This window comes from Lissotriton helveticus, chromosome 6 (genome assembly GCF_964261635.1).
Source record: "Lissotriton helveticus chromosome 6, aLisHel1.1, whole genome shotgun sequence".
Lineage (NCBI taxonomy): Eukaryota > Metazoa > Chordata > Amphibia > Caudata > Salamandridae > Lissotriton > Lissotriton helveticus.
In genome coordinates, this window is record NC_136067.1 from 1,792,645,276 (window position 1) to 1,792,671,189 (window position 25,914).

Below are 25,914 nucleotides of genomic sequence, written 5' to 3' on the forward strand. Positions count from 1 at the left end.
GATACCTGGTCTAATATACCGTGAGCTACATTGTTGTTTAAAAATAAATTAGCATCAGCACATAAAGCCCATAGAGATTACAAAAAGAGGCAGACAGAATGCTTCGGCCCTCGTGTAGACAGGATCATATCAAAATGTCATTGATGGTTCCTCTTTATCTTCCAATGGAATACAGAATCACACTTTAAACGTTTTGCATGAAGCACAGAGCCTAATGGAGAATTGGTCCAAGCTCTCTTCAAAGTCTGGCTGCACATTACCTACCAATCAGTTACATGCTAGTGTCCCCTTCTGTTTAACCTAACACCGATCTTTCAAAAGAATCAGAGAAGGTTTCAGATCCTTGGGGGTGTAAGGCCTGAAATTCTGGAAAGCCACCAGTCCACATATTGGCTTCATTTAAAATGACCTCCAATTTAATAGGTATTCAGCAGAGCTTCTAACTAGACATCTAACTCGCCAATAGGAGTGGCCCAAGAAGGCCTGTTCCAGATACCCTTCTCATAAATGGGAAGGTGCTAACCTTATACTTTTTACTTTTAGTGCCCTGAAGTCACTGAGAAGATATGTGGCACTATTCATAAATAAAGTACGTAGATTAAGTAACTCTGGTTCATTTCAGGTTGTCTGGGTGCTAACTGAGATGGTTTGTTATCGTTGGAGAACTCCTTTAAGCAAACATTGCTTGCTAACATTCTTGTTGGTTGAGTGTCTTTACTGGGTCATTCTTCACTTCCATAATCATACAAAGGTTACATTCGTACTATTGAACACAAAAACATAACTGCAGCAGTCCCGAATGAGTCTGCTATCCATTTCTGCAGGAATTGGAGACTGGTGACTCAAAGCCACAACATCTGCAGCTTATTGTGTGTAACAAAGGCCGCACCACGTCCAAATGCTGACACGGCCACAATGTTTGGGTTTGGAGTGATTAGGCATCCGTATATTTACAGGACGCCTCAGGGCACTAGAGGAAACGAATCCGGAAGTATTCATGCTCAATTCAACTTTCATTGTTTCCACACGTCACAGCAGATGGATCATTTCCAGAACATTCCAAGACGGAGCATGACCAAGCTAACATCCAATGCCTCGAACGGCACGAGACCCGAGCTAAGCCAAACAAAAGCCGACCTAAAAAGGAACAAAACCCATTAAGGAACTTGTACACTGTTTAAAATAATATGCATTAGCCACAGATGTGATTTGACGGAAGAAAGTGTCGCCGCAATTTCGCACCAGCAGAATATTAAAAGAGAAACGAAGCAGGCAGTTGAGCAGGGGTGTTGCAAAGGTGCCATCAGACAAGTAACCAAAATGGGACTCCATCCTCTGGTTTAGTAGTAGAAAAACAGCTATCACCGGGCCCTTTACACTTCCGTGCCCTGGTGCTACTGTACCTGCTGCACTAAAGCAGAAAAATTACTCAAGGCAATGAAGAATGGAATAAGTGGCCTTGCGTTCGTTTGGAAACCATGAACATCCTACTTGTTCAGTGGGTATCGCAGACATACATCGAAAACATTGAAAATAGCTAACGAACTCGGTTTGAATAAAATTCTCTTGGCCAAATGCTATGCTAATTTTACTGATAATTGTGCTTCTCCTCACAGAGCACTTATAATAATTTTCAGCGCAGAATCGCTATTTTCACCATTTGTTCACCCGTTTATCCATTCTCGTGAGACTTTTCTGCTCAAATCAACTCTGAGAAAAAGATACGCAGCCGGCACAAACTTAAGGTAATGGGAAATCGCACAATTATTGGGATACAAGATGATTCTTGCGTAATACAAAATTAAACACAGCCAGTCATGACACCATACTATGAAAAGTAGGTAATTTCCTGGGATCTTTTCAAAATACAACTTTTCATTTGAAAGTTGATATATCAACAGTAAAACCCTCTGCTCTCCAAATCTAATCCATAGCGACAACACAACACCTTACACAGCAATGGCAGCTGATGCAAATGTAAAAATGGAAAAATGCAGCCAACTTCCTAGGTTCTTCAAATTTGGCTGAGTAAGCCCAACCTCCTTTCAAGAAAAGTCCAAAGGGGAATTTCCAAAATGTTTGAAAAACAAGGCACACAGTACTTTTCTGGTATATAACGCAAGGCAAGACTTATTCTCCCTATGAGTGCGAGACTCGTGCTTCCCAGACAAGTTTTGAAAACAATTGTGGCAAACCTTGCCTGGGACTGATTTCTCAGTATAAAGTCCTCTGTTAAATTCCTAGAGAGCTTTATATTTTTCTGGTAGATAAGCAAATCTTGTTATGCTCCACTACATTATGTATCATTTTCAAAATGAAAAAAGCATCATTCTTCACTGCATTTTCTTATATATGTAGATTCTCAGTCATGTCTTAAGGCTGGGAATCTACATTGAGTGGTTATGGTGAACAAATCAAAAGCTATGGGAATTGCACAACTGGCGGATCCCCTGGTTGGCAGGCCACCGTGACCCAACGTGGCACGACACTTTGATAAGACCAGAGACAACTGGTAGCTGGTAAGATAGGAAGGAGGCTTCGGTGGGAAGGGTTGGGGTGGTAGTTGATGAAGGCTCTGGTGGAATTAGCCAACAGTGAACAGCACCCTCGCTATGGGCAACCGTCCTCAGGGAATTTAGATAAGTGGGTTCCTTGTAGGGGGTCTCGAGTGGAAAGCAAGGGTTAGACGGCAAGGGAGAAGGGCAGGAGCAGTGATTTTTAGAGAGTAATGGTTGAGGTCCAAATTTTTGCTATATGGGAATGAGAAAGGCTGAGAAAATATTGAAACTGCATTAAACCCAATGTTCAATATTGACACAATAAGATGAATATGTAACCCCCATTACTTATAAGCGCAAAATCACTAAAAACAAATCATAAAAAACTTCAGGATTACGTCCTTCTTGTCACAATTTGACAATATCGAGGTTCTCATTAGAAGACGGGGCAAAACCTTCTTTGTTTCTAAAGTACGCCATGAAGCAATATATAGGAGCTGACCCATGCAGGACTTTAAAGCCCTCACTGCTGCATGAACAAGGAAAATAGTGAATGAATGCACGAGGTGCGGTCACAGGAAATGCTTCAAACCCCACTATACCTCGAGAGAAAATAACCCAACACTTTGTACAGTTAATAGTGGGAAAGAAGTGAGAGAACTGAGAGTAACTAAGGGATATACTACTGGGATAAAACATGCACTCTACACAAACAGACTCTTTGTGCACAAGATGCAGCGAGATGGCCACAATTTGGAAGGCAAATAGATGTGTATTGCCTGCCAGGTATTTTCAGTTGCTTTTCCTATGAGTGAAGGGTTTAAATGTAATGTACAGGCGGGGTGTGAGTAATATGGCAGACTCAAAACTCAATGAGCTTCTGTTGCTAAAAGGAGCATCTGGAGCCTGAAGAAGGGAACATTGAACTCCTGGTCCACTTAGGTAGCAGAGCAAGTGATGGCAAACTCAGAGACAATTTTTGCTTGAGTCTGAGGCCTCTTCATTGATGGAGAACCATGGAGATGAAGGAACGACTCACTGCACAGAGACCGCGCACTGTGCTGAGGTATGGAAAGAGGATAGCTTTGTGGCTGGAGTGCTGGCTGGGCCTAGAGGTGCTTGGAACATCTAAGAGCATTTATTCAGAGGAAAGCCTGGAAATCTTCTGTAGCCATAAGGAATGAATGGAGCAATCCTATGGCGGACCACAAACTCACTTGAGGGTAATGTGCAGAGTCGTAGTACGTGAAACAGGTATCTAAAAGAAGAATGGGAGCCTGCAAGATCGAGTGCGGCGAAAGGGTGAGAGAAAGGGTAATATGGAGGATACAGGAAGTGAAGTAGTGGAATGGCTAAACCGTCCAATGCCATAGAACTCATGACATTGTAACTTGAATACGGGACGATAAGAAACAGTGACAAAGGCAGGCTAAAGATACTTAAGAATGCTCCTTGAGAGAGAACTGTGGAGGTTTACTTCATAAAAACTCACACAGTCTTACCCCAAAATTTTCAATAATGAGTGGTCCAAGGCAATTACTGGAGGTCCCAGTGGAATGGGAGAGGAGTTGTTTTATCTTCGAAGTGTAATGGGGAACGAGGACTGCTTCAGGTGACTGTGGTGCTGGAAAGTAAGGGCCCTTAGGAGCACTTGCAAACAAGTACACCAACATTATTATTCTGCAACATAAAAAGACTCGCCATGAGGGGCACTACAACACTTGAAAGAAGCTACTGGACTAAGGTGGCTAGTGTTTGGGTGGTCTAGAAGAGAGGACGATGGATGGAGCAGAGGAGGAAGTAGTGGAGAGGATGGAAATGAGATGAAGTAGCAATAGAGGTGAAGAACCAATAGATGTTGAGGAACCGGTGGAGGTACAGAGGCTGGACTAAACAAGAGGTGATATGATACAAGATGAGACCTCAAGGAGCACATGATTGACTCTCTGCAGACATGGAGGAGAGGCTAGTAAAGTGTTAGCCCCTATGTAATATATCCTATCAGTTTTATTATTGTGATTCCTAACTATACAGTCAGTTACCAGTTAAGAATATCTGTGAGTCCTGAGGTGGTCAAATGAGGATATAAAACAGATTGCAATTAACTGACCAGAACAATGAGATGGTCATTTACCTGGCTGTCCGAACTACTTTCCATGATCCTTTAGATTTACTTGACCCTGACTCACTATTTTTTCCCCTATTCTCCTTTCCTGTGGAGGCCAGCGGCATCGGATCTAGTACGACAAGGTCTTCTGTATAAATTAGTATATTCAGGTCTATGTTCAATATAGCCGGGTTAGAGAAACCTAAGTGTGCATGTGTGTTTTGGTCAGCCTGAGACGGTCATCCAAACACACATGAGCACTTAGGGAGTGTACGTAGCACTCCCCCTCCCCAATCCCATGCCTCAGCCCCGCCCGTCCCTGCACACAATGACTGAGCCAGCGGCTTAAAAATCAAACAATAATGAAATATTGTTTTATTTGTTTGCAGCTGGCTCTGAGCCAGTGGAGTGACGTTGCTCTGCAAGTTGGCAAAACAGCCAAATAACGTGCCAGTCTCTGTGCAACCCAACATTTTGGTCTGTGAAACCAGGCCTGTCCTAAAGCCAGCCTATTAAAGAGGAATTGGATCTTGTTCTTCTACCAATTCATGAAGAATCTGTAGTATTAGTTTAAAAAATATTTTTGCAGGAAAGTTTACCTGTGAGATCAGTCTAGAAGACCCAGCTCCTAATCTGTTATACTTCTTAGAAATCAGTTTAATGCGTGAACGTAACCAGGTCTTAGAAATATGTAAACATAGTGTGAACTAAATAGAGTCCAATCAATCAATCAATACATTTGTAGAGCGCGCTACTCACCCATGAGGGTCTCAAGGCGCTGTAGGGAGGGGGGGGGGGGTGCCGCTATCGAATAACCAGGTCTTGAGGTGTTTCCTGAAGGTGAGATGGTCATGGGTCAGTTGTAGGTGTGCAGGGAGGGAGTTCCATGTCTGGGCTGCCTCCGGTGGTGGTTCTGCGAATCCGTGGGACGGTGGCGAGGGCGATGCTGGTGGACCGGAGCTGGTGGGTGGGGGTGTAGAACGAGAGGCGGTTGTTGAGGTATTCTGGGCCCATGTTGTGGAGCGCTTGTGTGCGTGGGTGAGCAGCCTGAATATGTTCCTCTTGCTGACGGGGAGCCAGTGCAGGTTTCTCAGGTGGGCGGATATGTGGCTGTGGCAAGGGATGTCGAGGATGAGCCGTGCAGAGGCGTTCTGTATGCGCTGAAGGCGTTTCTGAAGTTTGGCTGTGGTTCCTGCGTATACGGCGTTCCCGTAGTCCAGGCGGCTGGTGACGAGGGCCTGGGTGACCGTCTTTCTGGTTTCGGTGGGGATCCACCGGAAGATCTTTCGGAGCATGCGCAGGGTGTTGAAACATGAGGACGAGACTGCGTTGACTTGCTTGGTCATCGTGAGGGAGGAGTCCAGGATGAATCCCAGGTTGCGTGCGTGGTCCGTGGGTGTCGGTGCGGTGCCCAGCGTCGTGGGCCACCAGGAGTCGTCCCAGGCGGATGGGGATTGTCCGAGGATGAGAACCTCTGTCTTGTCCGAGTTGAGCTTCAGACGGCTGTGCTTCATCTATTCTGCAGCCTCTTTCATTCCGTCTTGGAAGTTGGTTTTGGCGGTGCATGGGTCTTTGGTGAGGGAGAGTATCAGTTGGGTGTCGTCGGCGTAGGAGATGATGTTGATGTTGTGTTTGCGTGCGATGGTGGCGAGGGGGCTCATGTCCAAAACCCGGATATTACTATATAACCAAACTGGGGCCTGGGCCCTTACTGGTCTGAATATATAATTGCTGATAAATTGTCTATCATGTCTTTAGAGTAGTCTTGCTAATGGCTTAAACTTTTGGTGCTTAATAGGCAGCCCCCATAACATGTACCTAAAAGTCACCCCATTGTTATTCAGTGAATCAGGAATATGATTGCAAACAGCATGAGGGTCAGCCTGGGGAAAATTACCTCGCCAATCAGGTGCAAGCCTTTAAGGTAGTATCTTTTCCATATTTTTAATAAAGATTTAAATTTGTGCTGCTTCAGTCAGTCGTAAAGAAGAACTACTAGGTCATTTACTATTTTAAATAATGCTGTTTCCTAGTGTTCAACTTTATGGTCCATCCATTTAATGTCCTGAATGCCCACACTGCTGTAAAAGCCGTGAAGGAATTTCATTTTCTTTTAGGGTCAGCCAAAAGTCAGAATATGATCACTTTCCATAATCGGCAGAATAGTTGATTTCCTTTTTTTAAATACATTTTAATCAGTGCCGTAGCTTCAGGGGCGGTCTTCGGGGTGCTACAACCTCCTAATAAATGTATTTTCTGATAAATAGATGGGAACAGGGACCTTCAGTCGGGTTATGGTGAGATGTCTGTCATATTTCACCAAGAATGTTTACACGCAGCCAAAAACGCACACACACTCTGTCCCTCTCTGTGTTGAAAATCCACAAAAATGTTGGTTATTTTACAAAATGTTGTGTTTTCTCTGTTAGTGCTCCTACCAATCCACATTCCTCTCCCTTTCCACTGCTCATTAAGCCTCTCTCTTGCACCCTGCTTGTCGTATAAATTAAGTTTAACATTATATACCTGCCTGATTGTTGGAAAATCTAAAGCTCACACTCCTCCAATCTTACTGACCAAGCTACGCCCCGGATTTTTATTTAGATCCTCGGGAGCTGATTCAAAATGTTGCTGTGACTCTTACTCAGATTTCCCAGGATGCCTGGGCAGAATATGGTCACGCTTCATACCGCCACCTAGTGAAGTAGTGATCACACGGTGAGCACATTGTGAGCTGGGATTGCGAACCACTGCACATGGTAGGGTTGCAGCTTGCATGCGGAGGCTCTGTACTTCTGATATCCATTAAAGATTTAGAAACCTCCCTCTGACAAGAGATGAAGCTTCAGGAGCCTTGTGTTTGTTGGCTGGGGCTGGTTTGGAGTAGCAAGGCTGGGTATAAAACCTCACCCCGGCCCGCTCTCTGCAGCTTCGATCCAGTGGGGTCTTATAGTGCCTCACCGCTCTGGGGCCCCACCTCTCACAGTCTCACTCAAAAGGTGAGAATGCTTCACCAGTTGGCAGGACAGAGTTTGCAGACGCTCCCCAGATCTTCAAACACAATTGAGTTACTGTGATTGAATAAAAGTTTCGGAAAGCTTCGAGCAGGTGCATTAAATGGCATCAATTTATTAAAAATGTAAAAATATATATTTCCTATGGGACTGCAATGTGGTCCCCGTAGTAATGCAGGATAAAGGGACAGTGGCATTTCCTGCACCCTCTCAATTTAGAGCACAGCAGCCTAGGCCTACGAAATTGGGAACATGTGATATGTATGACTAGTTCTAGAAGCACTGCTAACCTGAACAAGACTTAATGTGTTACAAAAAACTACCAGCAGTGCAGCAGGTGCAGTGGCACCAGGGCCCAAGTGTGCCATGGACCCACTCCACCAGAAATAGTGGCTGTTTTTTTTATTACCAAACCAAGAGATTCAACTGGGGGTATTTGCGAGGTGTGAGTGGGGGGATATGCGAGATGTGAGTGGGGGATGTGAGAGATGTGAGTGGGGGGATTTGCGAGGTGTGAGTGGGGGATTTGTGTGCTTACATTAGGGCCCTTGGCACCCTTGCTAAGCCACTGGCTACCACCAAGGGGGTAACTAAGGCCTCTGCAGCCAAGGGGGCGCAAACCCTGCCTTCAGGGCCATCTTCAGTGATTCAGTAGCCCCCTTTCTGCACAAAGCTGGTAATATTTGTGAGATCCGGGAGACTCAGGGGCCACTCCGCACACATTCTGCAGTGGGGCCCCATCATTTTGCATTGCACTACGTTACCCACGCGGGCAGCCGCTGGTATATTTGCTGCAGTTTGTTTACTAGCCCTTGAGGTAATGTGCTATCCACGTTAGTAAGTCACAGTTTGTGAAAGCGAGAGTTCGTTTACTTATTCAAAGGCCAGTAAGTAAAGGCAAGCCAGGACTCCTTTACCTGCATGTAACACTTTCACGAACTTTACGTGAGCCCCTGCTAGCTAGTGCACGAGCACTAGCGCGTGTGCACTGCTCCGAGAGGTGCTGCAGCACATATGTTCACGTGCTGCTGTGGGTTTAGCCTCTGAGGGCGGCCTATATTTGGCGTCTGATGAATATTCCTGCACCATTCCTCGGATTCCTGCACAGACCTCTCCAGCCAGAGCAGCTTCAGACAAGGCCTCTTTCTTTCCAAGCCCCGGCTGCAGAGCGCGCGCAGCCCTTCGTGCTCGGTGAGGCGGCCCTGCAGCTGCTCAGAGGCCTTAAGCAGTTCCTTCTGAAACCGGAAGTGCACTTTCTACAAGTAAAGTGTTCCAACAACCTAAACATTGATCCTGTAAGTAGTACAGAAGGTCAGTCTAAGTTTCATAAAATTGATAGTGCTGGCTGCACATGGAAACAATTGAAACCCCCTTGGTTACTGATTAACTTCATGGCCAAAGGCTGCGCGTTTAAGATGTTGTCTTCGTTTGTGGCGGCCTGTGATTGTAACTAAAGCATCGTTGGGGAATCACGAGTTTCTCGTTGCCATTGCAGTTCTTGCTGACCTTGCCTTTAGTTATTGCACTGACTTTAAATCAGGTGAAAGTTGCACAGGCACGTGGGGTCCGACTCACAAAGGTAAATTTACATGTGCAGATTTACTCATGTATATATTTAGTTCTACATTTGGGGCCTTCTTTACAAAGGTAAACTTACACTTTTCGTATAATTTAACTATTTTTTGATATTCACAAACGAGTATAGTTTTACATGTAGTATCGTTACGACTGCAGAGACTGGCCTATCTTTTTATGTGCAGAGTTCTCTGCAGTCGTAAAGATACTACTCGTAAAACTACTCTCATCATTTTTGAATAGCAAAAAAAACAGAACTTACACCAAAAGTATGGGATCCCAGAATCCAAGTGAGGCCTTATGGGTCAATGATGTTCTGGAGAGCGACAATGCATGCTCCTGGGGCTCTGTCGTACTGACAACAGGGTCGTAGAGGGCTTGGCAGCCTGGGGGCAATGTTGGACTCTTTCAATGAGCATAGAGTAAAGTAATCTTGCTATGTGATGTTTGGCCAGAAATATGTGGACTTGGATCAACACTGATATTTTAAGCCATCCTTTGTCTGTCTTGAGCCATGGCTCTGATTTAGACCTACATTGACTTATTCTGGGCCACTAATATACTACCTTGTGCCAGTGATGTGGGTTCTCTATCATTTCAGATCTTTGCTTGGTGCTTTGTTCCTCACAGAAGTCACAGATTATAACAAGCATTGGCATAGCCAATAGGTCTCGCCTTTGGGACCTTACAAGTGCTTAGCCAGAGCTATTGGCTTGTTATTAAGCTATGTGACCCAACCGGTGCCTACGAAGAAAAGAGAGCTTTTGCTGTACCCAACGATTGGAGATCTTGTAAGTGTAGATTAAAACGATACAAAGAGCTTAACGTTTTAGTAAAATATGTGGTGTTTTCAATATATCAACTTTAGAAGGCTGAGGGACTGAGATGGTGCAAATAGCAATGTACGCAACGTTTGGCTGAAGCAAAGTACTGTGTTTTCATTGTGTAGTTAAAAATATTTTTAATATCCACTCTTTCACATTTCCAGCAGTGGTACCCATGTGAAGTTGTGCCTGTTTTAAGATATTGCTTTCACCATAAACTTCTGTTTGTTAAGGTCCTGCAATGCACACTAGTGGGCATTTTGCAAAAGCATGGTATTGCTGAAAACTGGAACTTCAAAACGGATTACTGCTGGCCAAAGACAGAGGAGACAATGTGTTCTAGCCATGGACCACAATACCGCACCAGGCCAATCACTGGGAAGTGCCCTGAATATCATCTGTTTGCAGCACGTGGGTCAGCTCAATTAGAAGATGCGAGAGTGCTGTGTTTCTGTTGTGCTGGCGCCGGCTGAGCTCCTGGCTGACAACAGTTTGCAGTAATGACCCAGGGTACTCTGCGCTCCAGCGAGGCTGCGCCTCTCGGTGGCTCAGACGGGTTTATTAGATTCTGTTTCCGACAGGCTCTGATCAACTTCCACGTTAAAGATGTTACTAATGTCATTGTGTACAGAAATACTGAAAGCAATCGGGCTTTTAAGAGAAGGCAAAGCCCAAATGTTGCAAAATGAACCGTCCTCTTGACTCACAGAAGTGTGCTGCCGGCGAGTGTGCAGTACCATAAGGCTATTGGGGGAAAGGGGAGCGGGTTGCCAAGCTCAAGTTGCTTTGGAAAACCAGTTACCGGCCAGTTCTAACATTCCCTGACTCAGCTGAGGGACTACCGGTCTAGATTAATCACATTTACAGTGTGTTTTATACAGCACTAGCTGTCAATCCTTCAGCCCCGTGCCGCTGTAATCCTTAAGTGTCAATACGAAGAGAAATAAATAAATAAATAAATAAATAAACACAGTTGTTGAAGGATGAACACAGCTTGGTAGTAGCCATAGGAGAAAATCCGAACAGACCCGACAGAAATGGTGTCTTCGGTATATGTGTGTGTTTTCACAACAAATGCAACAAGCATTTGCAAAAAAGCAAGGCGCGTTGTGTTCATTTAGTAACCTGATCCACGACAAGGAATGCAGCTGCCGCCCTACGCGCCGCTGCTCACTCCCGAGAGCAATACGCCGTGGGAGTGAACAGTTCAAAAGAGGTGGGACATGCGGCCGCCTTTAGCCATTCGAGTGCTTTTATTATTGAAAGACACACGCAAAAGCCAATCCTATGTGTTGGAGGAGTCAGACCCACACAGAGTAAACACAAGAAGCCTCGCAGAGCAGCGCATGCGCCCTGCTAGACTCGATCTAAAAAGGTTAGGGTGAGCTCATAAAGAACAGCACTTAGTACTTAATGGCATGTATGCAGCAACTTGTGGAGGGTGGGTACTTTTAGCTTAAAATTATGTTTTAATCCTCTGACGCTTTTTCCTTCATTCTCAAAAAGCAAAATGGAAAATAAAATTATTGAAACGTATGTCTCTAAAACGAACTTTTAGGTATTTCCAATATGTTGGCATGTATTTAATAAGGTGCGTAATATTAGGGGTCATCGTCCTTCCACCTATCTTTACTGCCATGGAAGGCAATTGAAGGGAGGGGGAGCTCCGGCACAGCAGCTTCAAAATGCACATTTTTCTTTATCACTAGGTAACACCAGTCAATACATATACTGGTCTGGGCACAACTCTCCTTCAGCACCTTAGTTTTTGAATGATCCTCATTTTAAGGACTCATCCTTATTTTTTGTTACACTCAGTGGGCATACTCACACGGTCTATTCAATTTATATGGACAAGCCACATCAGACCATGCCAAAGGATTCTCAAAATGAATTTAAGTTGAGTTTGAGTTAAAACCGTGCACACTGGCCGTCACTGTAGTGATGTTAGGCTTGCATAATGATGTTGGCCAGCATTATTTCATCCAAGCGCTGTGGTATAATGGCCACTGATAGGATAGCATGTTAATTTGGGTCTTTGCTGTGTAAGGGGCAATCATATTGGTTCTGTGCTTTGTGATACCAGGTCCACATGATGTCATACTGCCACAGTGCTGAATGATCTTGGCCTGCCACTGTGCCTTAAGATGGATGGGGTCAGCACTATATTTTGAGACGGGTACAACTAATGCACCAACATTTGTTTCATTTATTAAATTAACTGAAAGTGCATCTCCAGTTCTCTTCTTTGGTTGCTGATTTTGAGAGCACAAAGTAGTGGTGGACCAAAGTCCCTCAGAGACCTAGACTGGATGTAGCTTCAGAAGGTGAATACGGTGTGAAAGAGTACATTTCTTTACAAGGTGACACTTCTCCATTTACATATGATAATAAAGAGTGGTGGGAAGACCTGCCAAAAAGAGCCCCTAAACCAGAAGGGGTGAAATCTCTAAGCCATGAATGCAGCCAAATCAGCAATATCCCTGTCAGTTACTATTAGGTTAATGGGCAATGTACTCCTGGCATCTAATGAAAGAGACTACGGAACAGAAGCAATAAAAATAACTTCTACATCAGCTTCAATATATACCAAAACATATGTTTAATGCAATAGAATACAAACAGGTTGACTTGTTACAAAAAAACATGGAGGCCAAAGATCATATGATAATACAGTTTTCTGGTTTTGTGACGTGCAGCTTCTAGATGTGACGGAATGGTCAAAGACTGAATGATAGATGAAAGGATGAATGGATGACAGAATGTAAAGGTGAAATTGTGGATATTAGGGGGATGAAAGGATGAATGGATAGATGTTTGGATGGAAGAGACAGGAGAGCTCTTCTGGGGGTGCGTGGGTTGCAGTGACATGCTTCATTTGCTTGTGCCATAAGAGTTTTCCAATCCAATCCAAAAATTCTTTATTTCGGCCATTGAGACCATAAAAGATTCATTAGAAACATTAAAACATTTAAAAGACATTTAAAAGACATCCACATACAATAAAAGCATGACGTGGTACGTTCCATAGATAGTTTATTTCCCTAAAGAGTCTAGACACGAGTACAATTTCATTACAATTCATATCAGTATTCATAAGAGTTTTGGTTCTAAGTGGTTCTTTTCTGACTACACCATTGACTTCATAAACCTTAAGGGTAATACTGAACACTGACTGTGAACCGGAAGTGACAATACTCACTTTGTACTGTGTAGGCTTCATTATGAAGGTGTCCTGAAACTGGCGGTGCCAATACTTGAAGAGGAGAGTGTACAAAATGTATTGAGGTTTCTTATGTCTACGGGTCCCCGATCATTGAACTCTATGGGTCCTTTAGGGTCACTGGAGATTTGTTTTGTGGCAAGAACCGTATTTAATGGTTTATTATTCGGAATTATATTTTAAGACTCACTCATGCTTTCAGTGGCAGCTGGCAGGGAGTGAGAGTGTGGAGGTGGGGACAAAAAAAACAATTGCCTCCTCACGGCCGCCTCCGTCTCACCTCCGTTATTGCTTCGCTGACGAGTCCCGGTAGCACATAGACTCCCCTAAGCCAATCACAACCCTGATTGGTCTGAGCATCGTGGTTCAGTACTCAGACGGGGACTGGGAGCTTGGGCATGTTCTCCACCCAGCCTGTGTATTACAGCCCAGTGGAGAATATGCTAAGTGTGCATGACTGTTTGTCGGCCCAAGACAGCCGGCCAAACCGCCTTGTGCACTTAAGTGCATGAACCACTCCCTCCCCTCCCCCCCTCAGTTGGCACCAGCCCTGCCCTAACCCAGACCGTAGCTCGTAAAAATAAAATAATAATAATGTTATTATCATTTTATTTTTCAGTTTTCCTGCTCTGGGAGCAGTGGGGCAATGCTCATCTGCCGCACATCAAGCATGCCGGGGTGCCTCCGTGGAGGAGCCGTCCCTGGATCATCATGTCAGCAACGCCCACAAACAGCCCAGAAATCTCATCACTTGGCCTGGGGCCAGCATTTAGCTCTGGAGTAGAACTATTTTGCTAACAATGGCCGCAATATGCCAAGATTTATCAACATGAGCCAGCATTACACCATGGAAGGGCACGTTCATTTCAAATATGTGCATATTATTCCATGAAAAATAGAAGAAAGTTGTTTGAAAATGAGGGAAGCATCGATGAATAACTGATTATGATGAGGGTGAAGGCGTAATGATGGCATAAACCAGAAAAAAGGAAAGAAGGTTAAAAAAGTGAAATATGCAGTCAGTCAGTCAGTGAGACAGATAAGTGCGAGAGTGAAACCACAAAAGGATGAGCAAAAAAAAATACAGATGGGTACTGAAGCGATAAACAGTGAAACACGAGGAACAAGGAAGAGAATCAAAAAGAAGAAAGTGTAGAATAGTAAGACTGCATCTTAGCCACTGCTAAACTGTATGCTGTGCATCCAGGAGCTGCTCACAAGGGGACTTATTTTCACCTAATTCTATGATACCAAACACAGAGGAATTAAAGAGAATGGGCACAGCGTGGGGTGATGGTATGAGAAGCCATGAAAGGAGATATGTGCAAGGACTATAAACATTGCTTGTCTTATAAAAGAATAAGTGTTGGATCCCAAAGTTCTGCTAATGAGCCCACGGGGCTCTCAAATGTCGGGTGTTGCCTAATATCAAGGCTACATAGACTTGATTCCACCTCTTACCTCTATAATCCATCATCAGACACTCCCTGTACCTTTATCACACTTTTGATGGTTCTTTTGCATCCCTACTTTCTTCCTTTGACATTGGTTTTTCACCTTTGTCTTTCTCTTTGCCCCTTTTTGTGTTTTTCTCTCTCTTTGGATCAAAGTACACTGAGGAAAAATAAATGTCAGCCCCCAAAAATAGGTGCCAGTGGGCAACACCTGCAACCATCAGGTCAAATTAAGCACTGACTATAACCGGTGGAGAGTGTAAATGAGATGGAGAGTGAAACAGCCGAGCTGGCTGAATAGAAGAGTAAAAGGGGAAACAAGAGAACAAAAAAGGGCGAAAAAGACAAGTGAATAAACGAGAAAGAAGTAACTGAAAAGGAGAGAGAAAGGAGAGGGAATGTACTGGCTTGTCAAGGTCATTAGCTAGTTTTAGTATGTAGTCTTTATCCCAAGGCCTTTACCCCTCATGACCTTTAGCCCTCAGTCTTTACTACGCAGGTAAGTCCCACGCAAGTAAAAGTATATTAAATGGGTTTTTACCTTTACTATGTGGTACTTTACGCTGCAGGTAAGTATGCATACTTTTTAAAATAATATTATTTTTATTTTATTTAAAAAGGGTAACAGTGCGGGTAGTTGTACATTTAGTTAAGAGTGATTTAAGGGTTTAAGGTTGGGTAAAGGTAAAGGGGGGTAAGGCCAATATTAGGATTAAGGGAGGTATAGAGGTAATGGGGGTAAGAGTGATTTAAGGATTCATGGGGTGGGTAGAGGTAAGGGAGGAATAGGTGATTTTAGTATTTAGGGGTGGGTAGTGGTAGCTTTAGAGATAAGGTGATTTAGAGATTAAGGGATGGGTAGAGGTAATGGGAGGCAATTAAAAAGGGGGGGGTTTGGGGTGTTACGCAAAAAAAAGAGGGGTTTCGGGGGCTAATATCCCAGACAATACATATGCAAATATATATATATATATATATATATATATATATATATATATATACATATATATATATATTCACTGAAAAAACCATAGGTTATAGACCATATATAGTTAGGAATTAGCATTTACAAAACCTTGAAAATTCACTGAAAAAACCATAGGTTATAGACCATATATAGTTAGGAATTAGCATTTAAAAAACCTTATTTTACTCACACAAAACCATTGAAATTCCATATATAGTTAGTTGCACTAACTATATATTGCGCACCCGCAATCCACTGCTGATGATGTCACATATTACATCATTCATGACATGGTCAGTGACATCACTGATGACATCACTGATGACATCTCAAATGACATCACTGATGACATCACTGATGACAACATCCAGTGACTATGTTTCTGTAAAGTTAAAATATGTCTTACATATTGAAGAATGAGTGGATGTATAAGTGTCTGGACGAAGGATTTAGTAGGTGCATGACTGAATGTATGAGTGAGTGATTAAATGTGTCTCACTGAGTGCATGGGTTAGTGACTAAACTGTCTTAATTTGTGCATCATTATGTCTGTTGTTCTGTAAACTGCTGCATGTGTTGATCAGTAGCTATATGAGTAACTATATGGGTTATTGATTGATTGCCCAAGTATTTGCATGGGAGACTGAGTGTGTGTGTGGCTGGCTGGGAGGTGTGTGACTCTGTACAGATCAATGTGTACTTGTATCAATGATTGTATAAGAGAGTAAGTATGTGTTAGTATATGGTTGAAAACGTAAGGTGCTCTATGTTTAACTGTATAGAGTAGAAAATGGAAGTGTGATTGATTCTTTACAGGACTGACTAGGTGTGTGAGTAACTCCATGGATGAGTGGCAGAGTGTGAGTGTCTGTATAGGTGTATGAGTGCATATGATTGTGTTGTAAACATGAGTGATTGTATGTATGAATGATTGTATGGGTGAATGAGTGAATGTGTGTGTAGACGTAGGAATCAGTGAGTACGTATGTAGTAACTAGTATTGGTGTGTCAATGGTTTCAAAAATTATACTCTGTTTTTAACACTGGGTGAAACAGAGGTTATATTAAAATGTGAGGAGATGCATTGTATTGTCACATGAATGATATCATCAGTGATGTGGTCATTGATGTCAAATGAGATGTCATCAGTGATGTCATCAGTGATGTCATTTGAGATGTCATCAGTGATGTCATCAGTGATGTCACTGACCATGTCATGAATGATGTAATATGTGACATCATCAGCAGTGGATTGCGGGTGCGCAATATATAGTTAGTGCAACTAACTATATATGGAATTTCAATGGTTTTGTGTGAGTAAAATAAGGTTTTTTAAATGCTAATTCCTAACTATATATGGTCTATAACCTATGGTTTTTTCAGTGAATTTTCAAGGTTTTGTAAATGCTAATTCCTAACTATATATGGTCTATAACCTATGGTTTTTTCAGTGAATTTCAATGGTTTTTTAATAGCAAATATCATAAGCTGTCGAATGTCAAGTACGTGGTAAGAATTTTTTTTTTCGTGTTTATGCACACTGATCTGCTTTGATTGCTGCCCCCCACCCCTCATTTCTATTAGGAGTACTCTCTCTTTGCAGATAGTGAAGGGTAGTTAACGCAGCCCTTTCCCCCTTTGTAATCCGTCGTGCCTGCTTCTCTCTCCATTTGATTGATTGTTCTCTTTGGTTCATTCTCTATTTACAAACAAGCACAGAGTCGCAATACTCTGTTTACTCTTTGCAGATAGCGAAAAATCGTGTAAAAAAACAAAAGGAATCGAGCAAAATCAGTAGGCCACTAATGGGATCTCTTTTGACCTCGCTAAAATAGAAACATTAGGAACAACCTGTTGAAAATAGCAATGCGTATGTATATAAGCGGCGTTCATTTGTGTTCACAGTACCCCTTGTTGATTGTTTCAATCGAGCATTGAATTGTTCGAAGTTAATTCTCTTAACGATCTTCTCTACCTGCAAACGAGGAAGAATAGGAATATTCTATCTCCCTTTGCAGATAGTGAAGGGTAGGTAACGCAAGCCTTTAACACGTCGTACCTATTTCATTCCTCATTGATTGATTGATTGTCCGAACATTGACTGTTTGGGAATTAGTTCTTTTTGGAGGTATTCCCTGTTTGCAAATAAACGTAGGAAAATCTTTGCAAGTAGTGAAAGGGTATGTAATGCGGACCTTTCTCCCCCGTTGTAATCTGTCATGCCTATCTACTCCCCACTGATTGATGCACCTTTTTCACCCGGACCATTTACTAGAGATACGTCATCTGGCCCGACCAGAGAGCACCCCTAGTGAAAAGGACATATGCAATAATAACGAAGTGATCACTGTATCCTGTTAACAGAAACTTTACCATGAAACAACCTGGAAAGAAAAAAATAGGAAAACGAAAATCAGTAGGCCACTGATGAACATGAACTTTTATTAAACAACGAACAAAGAAACGATAACATAACGTAATGATAAAACCTATTAATGTCCTAGAAACAAGAAAACGTTAAAATATGCCAGTGGTGAGAGACCAGAAAAACAGTAAGAGAAACCAAATCACCCCTCGCTGTCCCACCGCCTGCCACGCCAAAAAAATCGATAGACTAGGGAAAATGCAAGTCAGTAGAACATCCACCCCCACTCTGGAAACTTCCAAGGTGGGGCAGGGTTCCGGCTACGCCCAGCCGGGAGCAGCCCATATAAGGCAGGTCCTGCTGCCACGCCTCGGCCAGGAGATCCTAACGTAGGGTGTAGCCGGAGGAGAGGCCGAGACCAGCGGGACCCGGCCAGGGGATTGCCTTTACAACGCTGAACAGTTGCAGGGGGGGGGAATGTCTCCTCGACCCTCCCCTCTCTCTCCCAGTCCGGCCGCGGTGGCCCTTGAGAGTTGCAGGTAGTCCCGCCACATGCTCTTCCGGTCCGACCACCAACGGTCGGGGGGCCGAGGCCGACGGGATCCGGCTGCAGCCGATAAACCAAGAAACCCGTTCATGGGGCCAGAGCCAGGGGCGTCCGGCCGACATCCACCGGAAGCCCGGCCCGAAGACGGACGGGACACTTCTTTCTTTTATAATGGCTGCGACAACACTGGAGGGGGATGTCTTGCACATGCCTCCGACCCCCCCCTCGTCCTCATCGCCTGGTCCGGCCATAACAAATCTCAAGCGAGACGCCGTGGGGTGCACTGGGAGGGAGAGACGGTGCGAACAGGCCTCTCCCGCCTCCCCAGGTGGAGGCTTCCCAGCTGCACCCTCAGCGCTCCAGGCGGTGGCATCCTAACAACTACAGTGCTGCACAGTTTCGGAACGACCTAGATAACGGTTCTTCCACTGTGGCCATGCTGCAACGTCTCGCCCGGCAGGGTGGAGCCCGTCCGCTCATGTGACCCCGCGATCGCCGGTAGCTGCCGAACTCTCAAAATGGCGGTCGACCTGGCAAGAGCGGGCCCAACATAAAGAAATGGCCCGGTCACTGGTTGACTCCACCACCGTAGTCCTCCACGACCTTGAAGATTCTAGAGGAGCCGCGGGAGTCTCCGACCCCCGATGGGGAATGACTGCCATGATCGCCCGTGGAGTGACGAAACTGTATCCGCGGGACGTCGGCGCTCCCATGCTGGCGCCAGCCTCACTTTGAATTACTACAATCCTGCAGACCTCACTTCCGGTGAAAGCACAGTGTGACCCGGTAGGAAAAATTATTGCACCCCCTCCCCTTTTTGACTGATAGTTCAAACCACCGATCCTTTCCTTTGCCCTTTTAACGGAACTTTGGACTGCCTCCCCCTCTTTTACATTTTCTAGAGAAAACAAAACATTAACCACTACATTAGCATAGCAGTTGACACCAGAACTGTTTTCAAATTGAAAACCAACAACATCTTCAACAGAATCCTTTTTGTTTCTGCTGTGACCCTGCTACAGCACAGGCATTGTCCCCAGCAGTAATTCTGCAATGCCGGTAAGAATAGCTGTGGTGCCTACTGGACTCACTCACCCCCGCGGCGCCCCACGCCGTTATTTGCTGGGCGGCAACTTACTAGACATCACTTTCGTGCCATCTAGATTTCAGCGCGTTCTGCTGCCTTGGAACTATTCGCACAACAGACTGCTACTGACGACCCACCCCCAGGCAACATCTTCTGAATTTTCATAATTTGAAAGAACTAGTAACATGTCCTCATCAGGAATTCAAAAGAAATTGCCACGGTCTCTTCGTTGTTTAAATGTTTTTACTGTTTTTGTTTTGTTGTATATATTTATATGTTATTAAAGTTTTATATTCCTACTACTTTGTTGGAGTGCTATATATTTTTAATGTGACACATAATTGTAAAAACTTTGATGTACAAAGAGTCATTCCTAGAACTTTCCGCTTCAGGCTCGGTCCCCTCACCAATCACAATACAGGATGGTTTTCAGATAGTAGGAACACGTGTGGTGTGACGGATCTCATCGGGTGTGGGCCTTGATCTACTATAACTCCTTTGAAGAGGGGTGAATCTTTACAGCTGGAGCCATAAACTACATCTGCAGGGCTAGCTGATAGCCTGGACAATCGGACACAGAGGAAGAGGAGTGTCAGAGGGTGCGGTAGTGAATAGGGCGAAAGGGAGGTGTCGGGCGGGCACAGAGTGTGATTCTCAGGGAAGAGCAGCGCAGATGGGGGAAGGTTTATTGCCCATGCATAAGACAGAGAGCGGTGGTGACCAGTGCCTGGGGGAGATGCTTACGAGGGTGAGGAGCCATGCTACGAATCGACAGCGTGCAGAGAGTGGGTCTGGTCAAGACATCTAAAATGGCTGCCGTGCACGACAAAAGTGTGGCATTTCAAAAAAGGCAAGATGGCGCAGACAATGTTTTTCAACACTTCCTCATTTCCTTCGAATCGAACGTTAACAGACGTTGGGGCATATTACCAAAGTTAAGCGATATTTATCGCTAACGATGCTTACCAACCAATTTTTTACCACTAAGCATCGTCAGAAATTATCGAAGATAAACCTTACTATTATCAAGGTTTATCGCAAATGCGATAATAAACGGCCGCAATGCATGAATATCGCTAAAAACTCAGCGATATTCATGCATTACCGAGCTAATACTCTTAGCCATGTTATCCACCTCCCATTGGATAACATGGCTAAGAACTGCTCAGGGCAGGTGTTACTTTTTGGAGATATTCGCGCTTAGCGCGAATATCTCCAAAAGTTGGTAATAGGAGATAGATATCTTGCATGTTGTAATGCAAGTTATTGTGGTATATGGAACTCATACCATAATCTCTCAGGAAAGCAGAAACTGATCCTTTTGGGACCGCCTAAAAAGGCCTAGGGGGTGAGGAGTACTCTACTTTGCCCCCTTTTCACGTTCCGAACTATTTTATTTTACTCTCTTCTGTAATTACACAAAATAGCAGCGATAAGATGCATCGGAGACACACAGTGAGAGAAAGGAGGCCGGAGATGAAGAAGACATGTCAAATACACATTGGAGATAATATAGTGGCAGAAGGGAAGTAAATATGAGTAAACTTACCATGTAACATAAAAATGTTGCACTCTATACTATAAGTCTCATTTTATACTACAATCACTTCGCTACAACCTCATAAATTAAAAATAAAAATGAATAATGTCTCAAACAATTTTTGATTTCTAAATATAAATTTATTCTTCAGAATTTTCTAAATTTGAAAGAACTAGTAACATGTCCTCATCAGCAATGTCCTCATTAAAAGTCTCCAATGATGATTCTTGTAACTCTATGGTCTCCAAACACTCGATAAATTCGCCATCAAGAGATTGATCAAAAAAATCATTCAAGTCATCTCCTCCTTCTGACAATATTTCATTATTGGTGCTGTCAATTTCAATCAATGTAGTGGAATCATTCAAGTCATCTCCTCGTGACAATATTTCATTATTGGTGCTCTCAATTTCAATCAATGTAGTGGAATCATTCAAGTCATCTCCTCCTTGTGACAATATTTCATTATTGGTGCTGTCCATTTCAATCAATCTAATGGAATCATACAAGCCATCTCCTCCTTGTGACAATATTTCATTATTGGTGCTCTCAATTTCAATCAATGTAGTGGAATCATTCAAGTCATCTCCTTGTGACAATATTTCATTCTTGGTGCTGTCCATTTCAATCAATCTAATGGAATCATACAAGTCATGTCCTCCTTGTGACAATATTTCATTATTGGTGCTCTCAATTTCAATCAATGTGTTGGACAATTCAAAAGAAATTGCCACGGTCTCTTCATTGTGAGCCATTTTATTTTGAAATTGCTTGCTGTAAATTGCAGAAAAAAATAATCACTTTCATTTATCGTCTTTAGTAATACATAATATAAAACTAACTTTATCAAGTATTTAGTATAACAGAAGGACTGCAAATAAATAACAGAAAACATTTTTCAAATTATCTTCAAGTGTACAACATAGTTCCCCATACAAATTAACAACTCACCTTTTTAAAAGTAGCAGAAGTGTTAGTACTGTGTAAATCAAACACCAGAAATTCACCACCAAAAATTCCTCACAAATGTACCTCAGACAGTAGTATCACAAAATGGCTGTGGTTTCCTCTCATTTGACATATATACATAACCAATTAACTTTCATCACACACAAATACAAAACCAAAGTAACATTTTAATTGGTTCTAAATTTCAACACTTTCAAATGTGTTTTCCCCATGCAATTTTCCATAGGACATTTACATACGTCTACAGCCTGAATGGCTGAACGGAATTACACCAAACTTGGCAAAATGGTACATCAAACCTAAGAGGTCAGGAAGGATCTACTATGCCCCCTTATGGTCATTTCCCCCTTCGCTTTGGCCTCCTCTTGTCTCTCAATCCTACCGAGGGACAAGATGGCGGCCGCTACGGACTGTTTGGAATGTTGACAGACGCCGGAGAACCAATCAGCTTCGCAAAGCTCCGTAACGCGAAAAGTACGCGAAGCGGAGCGCTGTTACAGATATATATCTTTTTTTCAACGTTAATTTCTCAAAATCCACTGGAGCACATATATTGAGACCTAGCAAAGGCACATCGGGCTACCAGTCCCTAATATTTTGCCAAGTTTCGTGCAAATCCATTCAGCCGTTCGATTATTATTATTTTGTTTTTTTTTTGCCCCGCGGGGCCCTTTTAAAACCTCCACATCAAACCTAGGGGGTCAGCGAGGATCTACTATGCCCCCTTATAGTTATTTCCCCCTTTGTTTTGACCTCCTCTTGTCTCTCGATCCTACCGAGAGACAAGATGGCGGCCGCTACGGACTGTTTGGAATGTTGACAGACGCCGGAGAACCAATCAGCTTCGCTTCACAAAGCTCCGTTGCGCGAAAAGTCCGCGAACCAGAGCGCTAACCGGTCCGCTGTTACAGATATATATCTTTTTTTAAACGTTAATTTCTCAAAATCCACTGGAGCACATATATTGAGACCTACAAAAGGCACATCGGGCTACCAGTCCCTACAATTTTGCCAAGTTTCGTGCAAATCCATTCAGCCGTTCGGGCTAAAAGTGAGGCCAACCGCCCTATGGAAAACTCAATGTTAAAAACACGTTTTGGGACCCCCCTTTTTTCTCGGCCCCCACTGGACGAACCCCCCCCAAATTTTCAAGGGCTGCTCAGAAACAAAATGTGCCATTTTCCTGAAAATTTCAGCCGATTCCGTCCACAAACGCCAAAGTTATTAGACATAGAATTTTCAAAAAACCCATAGAGAAAAAATCCTAACTATATATACCTACTGGCGACCGCCAGTAGGTAATATATATATATATACATATATATATATATATATATATATATATATATATTATTCACCAAAACAGTCCAGCAACAAAGGGCGCACTGTCTCACAGCTGGTGCACGCGGCGGAGTCAGACTCTCCCCAAGCTTTATCCACCACCAAACAAAGTATACGCTGCACTCTCCCAGATTGTGTTGAATTCAATAAAGATTTATTTCAGGACATTGCCTGCTCCATCTACACCAAAGGCCTGAAATAAATCTTTATTGATTTCAACACAATCTGGGAGGCGTGTGCTCATGACGGAGTGAAGCCATCATGCCGCTGCCACTCCTCCCAAGCGGCACTAATTCCCCGCCTGTGCAGGAGAATGAATGAGTGGGTGGGGTTATGACAGAACCACGCCATCATGAGCACACGCCACCCTTGAGGCATGATGGTGTGGAGCCGTCATGAGTGCAGAAGCGCCGCGCCCACCGACTAGCCCCCCGCGCCACGGCAGAATTCGCGGTGCAGGGAAGGGGTTAAACACATATCTATATATTTCAAAAAGTCGATATATCGATACGCAAACAGACAGATATATATATATATATATATATATATATATATATACATATATATTTATATATATGTATATATATATATTTTATGCATTGTGAAGTTTAATGTGTAGTAATAGCATCACAAAAAGATGTTGGACGGAATACAGAACATTGTCAAACATTCACCCCCAGTCACAGATCTGGGTTAAATCCATTGTTTTTTACTCCCCATGCCACCCCAGTTTGGACCCGGCCGTATGCCAATCAGTCTTGACCCTGTTCCCCATTGGTACAGTCCAGCCCGAACTGTCAGGCCAAGTCCTCTCTGGACCGGAAAGCAAGCATCCTGGGACCGGCTTTGGGGTATCACCTCGCATCAGCCAGGCTAGCTTGAATCCAGTGGCATAGCGAGCATGTGAACCATGTCTGGGCATTCCCTTCCCATTTAGTGCAACTATAGCAACACAAAAAGTTGATGGACAGCATGCTGAACATTGTCAAACATTCACCCCCCAGTCACGGATCTGGCTTAAATCCATTGTTTTATGCCCATCATACCACCACAATTTGGACCCCACCATTTGCAAATCAGTCTTGACCCTGTTCCCCATAGAAAAAGTCCAGCCTGAACTGCCAGATTAAGTCCTCTCTGGACAGAAAAACAAGCATCCTGGGACCAGTTTTAGGATATCACCCCTCATCAGGTTGCAACCAGTGGTATAGCAAGCACGGGACCCACATCTCGGTATACACTTAACACTTAGGGCGACTATAGCAACATAAAAAGATGATGGACGAAATGCTGAACATTGTCAAACATTCACCCCCCAGTCACAGATCTGGGTTAAATCCATAATTTGTGGCTTCCCATGCCACACCAGTTTGAACCCAGTCATATGCAGATCAGCCATTGACCTGCTCCCCATGGGAACAGTCCAGACCGAACTGCCAGGCCAAGTCCTCTCTGCACCGGAAAACAAGCATCTTGGAACCAGTTTCGGTGTACCTCCCCTCATCAGCCAGTCTAGCTTGAATCTAGTGGCATGTCGAGCAAGGGGCCCAAATCTGGGCATACCCTTCCCACTTAGAGCAACTATTGCAACACAAAAAGATGATGGATGGAATGCTGAACATTGCAAGCATTCACCCCCAGTCACAGAGCTGGGTTAAATCTATTGTTTTTTTTCTCACCATGCCAACCCAGTTTGGAATCTGCCCTGTGCACAAACTATTCATTTAACAAAGAAAAAGCAACGTCCATCACTGCCTCTGGTCTGCTGCTGCGTCACTGGTGTTTCAACCAGGGGGGTAGCTTCGAGGGGGGGGGGGTTTGGAGGTGCTACAACCCCCTAATAAATGTATTATTTGGCAAATAGATGGGTACAGGAGCTTTTAGTTGGGCCTGGTAAGTGTCTGTCGGATTTCACCTGGGCTTTTTAAAATACTCACTCAGACAAAAACACACATATGCTCTTCTGATTTGAAGGTCTTAAAACATGGGTATTTTACAAAATACAGTGTTTGAGTACCCCTCACAATCCTCACTCCTTTCCATTGGCCCTTAACCCCCACTTTTCGCTGCTTCTCATATAATTAATGACGTGCCAGTGTGATTGTTGGAAAATATGTAGCTCACACCGCTCCAGTCTTACTGACCATGCTACGGCTTATTTATGGGATTTTGACGTAGGTTGGGCAGTGCAGCAAGGCACCTTTCTGCGCTGCCCTACGCCAAAGTGAAGGAGCAGAAATGCACTATATCTAAGCAATAAAATGCATTCATGTCCTTTCTCCCTGCATTGTCACCATTTCAGCAGCCTAGCCCCAATGTGGGCACCCTTGTACCATGGTGCAAGGGTGCCTTTGTTGCATGCAAGATTTTTTTTGTGCAGGAAGGGCCACCTTCCTGCACAAA

At 43.7% G+C, this 25,914-nt stretch overlaps 1 protein-coding gene across 1 annotated transcript in view; it reads right to left on the minus strand.

Annotated features, from left to right (window-relative positions):
• Window positions 1-25,914, minus strand: part of PLEKHH2 (pleckstrin homology, MyTH4 and FERM domain containing H2) — a 666,795-nt gene that overhangs the window by 592,287 nt on the left and 48,594 nt on the right. The window lies entirely within an intron of this gene.